We start from the raw sequence: 7,057 nt of genomic DNA, 5'->3' as shown, positions 1-7,057 counted from the left end.
TCCGAGCACTATATCTCGGGGGTTCCCATATGAGAAAATCCGAAGGGCGACGTCTCCATGGAGATGTGTCGGGTTGGCAGTTGAACCAACAATGTGATATCACAGCCAGTAGGGCAGGCATTCATCATATGCATTTTCTATCTGTTTGTTTGTTTTGTCGACTTGTAATTGTATGCCTAATTGAATAACATGCCTATTTGCTTACTTGATCTACTTGCCTTGTATACTTTTACTTGTGAATTACTTGCATTGTTATTAATTGTGCTTTCTACTGGGATTGAGGAGGTTCGGAAGGCGGTGGCGATGGGATCGCATGGAGGATCGGTTGGAGAAGGCTGTGGGATAGCATTGTTTGCTTAGAGTAGAAATCCCCTAAGATAGATCACCTGGTTTATTTAAATTAATGTTGTTATAATTATGCTTATTTGTTTTAGAAGGCTTTAAGTTTGAATCTCGTGATGGATATGGAGCTTAAGATTGCCTTTGGCATCCTGGGGTCTTATATCCTACATCACTGGGCACTGTTACCATACTGAGAACCTCCGGTTCTCATACCATATTTTCTGTTGTGTTTTTCAGATGCAAGTCGCAACCCACCTCGATGAGTTGCTTTGAATGGTGACAGAAGCGGAGGATCTTGGATTCTTTTGGAGTCTTTTTGGTTTATGTTATTTATACATCTCTCCTTTTGTATTTTGTCTTCTCCTAGAGGCTTGTATTATGAGAGAAAAACTTGTATAAGCTGTTTTTAAACTGTCAGGTTTCTGTATGGTCTATATATGGCTAGCCGGCTTAAACTCCATGAGTCGTGGCTAGTTTCCTATAATATTATATAGTTATCATTGTTATATCTTATCTGTTTTTCGTGCCTTAAGATAGTAGCTTAGTTAGTATGTTTTGCGCTTTAAAATCCTGTTTTTGAGCTATATCCTTTATCGGGCTTTTAGATTATATTATTCTTTCTATTTATATATTATGTATGAGCTTAGAACTGTCGTAATCTCTGATTAACCCTTGCTTTACGACACAAGGTAAAGCTTAGGCTAATTAGGGTGTTACACTCCTCGTGCTAGTAGGCTCCTTGGCCATTGAACGCCCCCTTTGGGCATTGGACGCTGGCCACCTCTCTGTGGGCGTTGGACGCCAAGATTGGGGTAGATAGCTGGCGTTGAATGCCAGTTTTGGGCCTTCATTTTGAAAGACAAGTATAGACTATTATATATTGCTAGAAATTTCTGGATGTTAGCTTTCCATAGCCGTTGAGAACGCTCCATTTGGATATCTGTAGCTCCATAAATGCTTGCTTGAATGCACGGAGGTCAGATCCTAACAGCATCTGCTATGCTTTCCTTGCCTCTGAATCATACTTTGTCAAAACTCTCAAATTTAAGCCAGAAAATACCTGAAATCACCATAAAACACAAAAAACTCATAGTAGAATCCAAAAATGTGAATTTTACACTAAAACCTATGAAAATATAATAAAACTTAAACAAAACATGCAAAAACTGTATGAAAACGATGTCAAAAAGTGTATAAAATATCCGCTCATCACAACACCAAACTTAAACTGTTGTTTGTCCCCAAGCAACTAAAAATAAAGTAGGATAAAAAGAAGAGTTAAGATACAGCAAATTTCAGAGTTTTCAATGAAGCTCAGTTTTAATTAGATGAGCGGGACTTAGTAGCCTTTTGCTTCTGAATAGTTTTGGCATCTCACTATCCATTGAAACTCAGAAGTGTAAGCCTTTTTAGGAACTTAGAATCCAAATGATATTATTGACTCTCCTAGTTCAGTTCTTTTTTATTCTTGAACACAGCTTTTAGAGTCTTAGTTGTGGCCCTAAGCACTTTATTTTCCAGTATTACCACCGGATACATAAATGCCACAGACACTTAACTAGGTGAACCCTTTTGGATTGAGATTCGGCTTTGCTAGAATCCCCATATAGAGGTGTCCAGAATTCCTAGGCGCACTCTTTTTGCTTTGGATCATGACTTTAACTACTCAGTCTCAAGCTTTTTACTTGACACCTTCACACCACAAGCATATAGTTAGGGACACTGTTCCTTTGGAGTGCTTAGGCCAAGATTTTGTTTCTTTTAGACCCTCCTAACCATTGATGCTCAAAACCTTGGATCCTTTTACCCTTGCCTTTTGATTTAAAGGGTTATTGGCTTTTTGCTCTTGCCTTTTGGTTTAAGGAGCTATTGGCTTTTTCTATTTTTATTTCTTTTTCTGCTATATTTTTTCGCAATTTTTTCCGCATATATTGCTTTTTTGCTGCTTTTTCTTGCTTCAAGAATCAATTTTTGGATTTTTCAAATTACCAATAATACTTCTCCTTTTTCATCATTCTTTCAAGAGCTAACATTCTTAATTCCAGTTTCAAAAATGCACTGTTTATTCATACATTCAGAAAACAAAAGCAATGCCTCCACATCAAGATAATTGAACTATTCTTAAGGTAAAACTTGAAACTCATGCATCTTAATTTTTTTCAAATAAAATTTTATTTAAAGTAAGGTGAGAGATATATGGAACATTTTATAACTTTAAGACATAAATGAAAATGATCATGCAATGAGAACACGAGAACAGACAACAAAACATAATGGAAAACAGAAAAATGACAGAAAAGAAAGGGGTGATGGAACGGGACCACCTTAATGACGGCGACTACCACTTCCTCTAGAGAAACCAATTGAGCGCTTGATGTCTTCAATGCCATGCCCTTGTCTCTGTTGTTCTTCCCTCATAGCTCTTTGATCTTCTCTAATTTCATTGAGGATGGTGGAATGCTCTTGATGCTCCATCCTCAGCTGATTCATGTTAGAGCTTAACTCTCCCATAGAAGTATGCCATTGATCCCAATAGCTTTGAGGAGGAAAATACATCCCTTGAGGTATCTCAGGGATCTCATGTTGAGGTGGCTCCACATGCTCATGTTATGGTTCATGTGACGGCTCTCTAGTATGCTCCATCCTTCTTTTAGTGATGGGCTTGTCTTCCTCAATTGGAGTGCCATCTTCTATGACAATTCCAGTTGAATTGCATAGGTGACAGATAAGATAAGGGAAAGCTACCCTTGCTTGGGTGGAGGGCTTGTCCGCCACTTTGTACAACTCTTGAGGTATCACCTCATGTACTTTCACCTCGTTTCCGACCATGATGCAATGGATCATGATGGCTCGGTCTATGGTCACTTTAGACCAGTTTGCTAGTAGGGATGATGGAGCGTTAGATGAATTCCAACCATCCTCTAGCTATGGGCTTGAGGTCAGACCTTCTTAGTTGGATAGGCTTGTCTTGGGAATCTATTTTCCACTGTGCTTCTTCCACATAGATGTCTGAGAGCACTTGATCCAACCTTTAATCAAAATTGACCCTTCTAGTGTAAGGATGTGGGTCTCCTTACATCAAAGGCAAGTTGAACGCCAACATCACACTTTCAGGACTAAAGTCCAAGATTCTTCTTCGGACCATGGTGCTCCAATTTTTAGGACGTGGGTTCACACTAATGTCATGGTTTTTCGTGACCCATGCATTAGCATAGAACTCTTGCACCATTAAAATCTCAACCTCTTGGATGGGATTGATTAGGACTTTCCATCTCTTCTCTAGATTTCATGTCGGATCTTTGGATACTCATTCTTCTTAAGCTTAAAAGGGACCTCAGGGATCACCTTTTTCTTTGCCACTACATAGAAGTGGTCTTGATGGGCTTTGGTGATGAATCTCTCCATCTTCCAAGATTCAGAGGTGGTGGCTACAGGCTTTCCTTTCCACTTTCTAGAGGGTTTTCTGACCTTGGGTGCCATAAGTGGGAATGGAAAGCAAAATCTAAGGCTTTTCCAACACCAAACTTAAAACTTTGCTCGTCCTCGAGCAAAAATAAAAAAAAGAGAATAATGGAGTAGAAGAAGAAGAAAATAGATGGAGATGGAGGGAGAAAAGCGATTCGGCTAAGTGAGGGCTAAAGGTGTATGAGCAGTGTGTGGGATGAGTGGAATGAGAGGAGTATTTATAGGGATGTTGGGATTTGGGTTTCAAATTAGTGGAGGGAGGGAAATATGGGTGGAAAATTTTGAATTTTAGTGGGTGGAGGTTGGTGGGAGTTATGATGGTTTTGGGGAAGAGGTATGGATGTGATTGGTTGAGAGCTTATAGGAAAAAGTGTGTGGGAAAGTGTGAAAAAAAGAGAGAAAAAGGTGGGATAGGTGAAGATATTGTGGGACCCACTGGTCCTGAGAGGCTGGGGAATTCAAATTCCCTGATCCCTCATGGGCGTTGAACGCCCAGCTCATGCTCTATTGCTGGCGTTGAACGCCAGCTTGCTGCTCCACTTAGGGCGTTGAACACCCAAGAAGGACCTTTTTCCTGGCATTCAATGCCAGGTCTTCTACTTCTTTTGGGCATTGAACGCCCATCCTTTGCTCCCTGGTTGGCGTTCAACGCCAGTAATGTTACCCTTTTGTGGGCGTTGAACGCCCACTCCTGCCTTCTTGTCTAGCATTCAACGCCAGCAAGACATGTACTCCAGGGTATTCTGTTTCCACTTCTGAACGTTTCTTTCTCTGTTCTGACTAATGCACATGATCATGAACCTAAAGAAAATAATTAAGAAAAACAAATTCAAAGAAAAACATAAATAATAACTGTGGTTGGGTTGCCTCCCAACAAGCACTTCTTTAACGTCACTAACTTGACGGTTAGCTCCTTACGGAGATGGATATGGGCTCAGAATTTCACCCCTTACGGTGAAATTTCTTCCTGTCTTCTCATGAATGAGCTCCACATGCTCTAGAGAAAAGATACGACTCACTGTATGTGGTATGACTGATTTCTTGGTGAAGATAACTCTCATGCATGGTGAGAGGCCTTTTGTGGGGATCTTTTTGTCCCTCCAGCCTTAAGTATTTTCTTCTTAGAACCTCTGTTCTCAGTGTTTGTTGATGGCTGCCCAACACCAAACTTAGAATTGGTGTCTGGTGGCTTAGTAAAGCTCTGCACTGAGAGAGATGGTTAGAACAATAAGTGTTGTACAGTTATCTCTTTTTTCTCAGAGGGAGAGTTGGGGTGAAGCATCTTGAACAAGATGTGCTCCTCCCCTAGTTGTAAAATCAATTCTCCCTTTGCTACATCAATGATAGAATTGGCAGTGGTTAGGAAAGGTCTTCCAAGGATAATGGATTCATCCTCATCTTCTCCAGTATCTAAGATTATGATGTTTGCAAGGATGTAAAGGTCTTCAACCTTCACCAAGACATCCTCTACTAAGCCATATGCTTTTTTCATTGACTTGTCTGCCATCTCCAGTGAGATATTTGCAGCTTGTACCTCAAAGATTCCCAACTTCTCCATCACAAAGAGTGGAACGAGGTTTATGCTTGACCCTAGGTCACACAGAGCCTTATCAACGGTCATGGTGCCTATGGTGCAAGGAATTAGGAAACGTCCAGGATCCGGAAGCTTTTGAGGCAGCTTCTGCTGAACCAAAGTATTGAGTTCTTTGGCAAGCACTGGAGGTTCTTCCTCCAATGTCCTTACTCCAAATAACTTGGTATTTAGCTTCATGAGAGCTCCTAGGTATCGAACAATTTGCTCTTTCCTAGTTTCCTCATCCTCATCAGAGGATGAGTATTCATCAGAACTCATGAATTACAAGAGTTCTTGCAAGGGGACCTCTATGGTCTCTACATGAGCCTTGGCTTCCTTTAATTCTTGGATAGGGATTTCATCAGTGGGTGTTGAATACTCAGTAGGAACACCTTTACGGGCATTCAACTCCACCTCTTATGGCCTTTTGGGCATTGAATGCTCAATGGGGACATCTTCACTGGTGTTTAATGCCAGCTTCTCTGCCAATTTGGGCATTGAATGCCCAGTAAGGTCCTCCTTACTGGCGTTCAACGCCAGCTCCTGTGTCAGTTTGGGCGTTGAACACCCAGGAGAGACCTCTTTCGTGGCGTTCAACGCCATTAAAGGTGTAGCCTTGGGCGTTGAACGCCCATTAGGGATCTCATCATTGGTGTTCAATGCCAGATTACTCCCTTCAGATTCGGCCTCAACTTCAGTAGTGATGGACTTGCACTTTTCTCTTAGGTTTACTTCAGTGTTACTAGGAAGAGTGTTTGGAGGAGTCTCAGGGATTCTCTTACTCAGTTGATCAACTTGTGCCTCCAAATTTCTGATGGAGGACTTTGTTTCAGTTATGAAACTATGAGCGGTCTTAGAGAGGTTGGACACTATAGTGACTAAGTCAGAAAGGCTCTGCCTAGGAGTCTCCATATGTTCCTGAGAAGATGGTAATGGTGGCCTATTGTTGAACCTACTCTGGGTTCTTCCACCTTGATTATTATCGAAGCCTTACTAAGGCTTCTGTTGATCCTTCCATGAAAGGTTAGGATAATTCCTCTATGAGGAGTTATAGGTATTTCCATAGGGTTCTCCCACGTAATTCACCTTCTCCATCATGGGTTGGTCAAGATCATAAGCTTCTCCTTCAGAGGAAGCTTCTTAAGTGCTGCCAATTGCAACTTGCATTCCAGTCAAATGCTGAGAGATCATATTAACCTGTTGGGTCAAGATCTTGTTCTGAGCCAATATGGCATTCAGAGTGTCTACTTTAAGAAATTCTTTCTTCTGAGTTACCCCATTATTCACAGGGTTTCTCTCAGAAGTGTACATAAATTGGTTGTTTGTAACTATCTCAATGAGTTCTCTTGCTTCTGCAGTTGTTTTCTTCAAGTGGAGTGATCCACCTGCAGGGCTGTCCAATGATATTTTGAACATCTCAGACAAACCATCATAGAAGATGCCTAGGATAGACCATTCTGAGAGCATGGAAGAAGGACATCTCCTGATCAGTTGCTTATATCTTTTCCAAGCTTTATAGATGGATTCACCTTCTTTTTATCTGAAGGTTTGAACTTTCACTCTGATTTTGCTCATCTTCTAGGTGGAAAGAACTTGGCCAAGAAAGCATTGACCAATTTTTTCCAAAAGTCTAGGCTTTCCTTAGGTTGAGAGTCCAACCATATCCTAGCTCTATCT

Source organism: Arachis ipaensis, chromosome B06, assembly GCF_000816755.2.
Source record: "Arachis ipaensis cultivar K30076 chromosome B06, Araip1.1, whole genome shotgun sequence".
NCBI classification, from domain to species: Eukaryota; Viridiplantae; Streptophyta; class Magnoliopsida; order Fabales; family Fabaceae; genus Arachis; species Arachis ipaensis.
The sequence above is the reverse complement of the archived record's forward strand: the minus strand, read 5'-3'. Positions refer to the sequence as shown.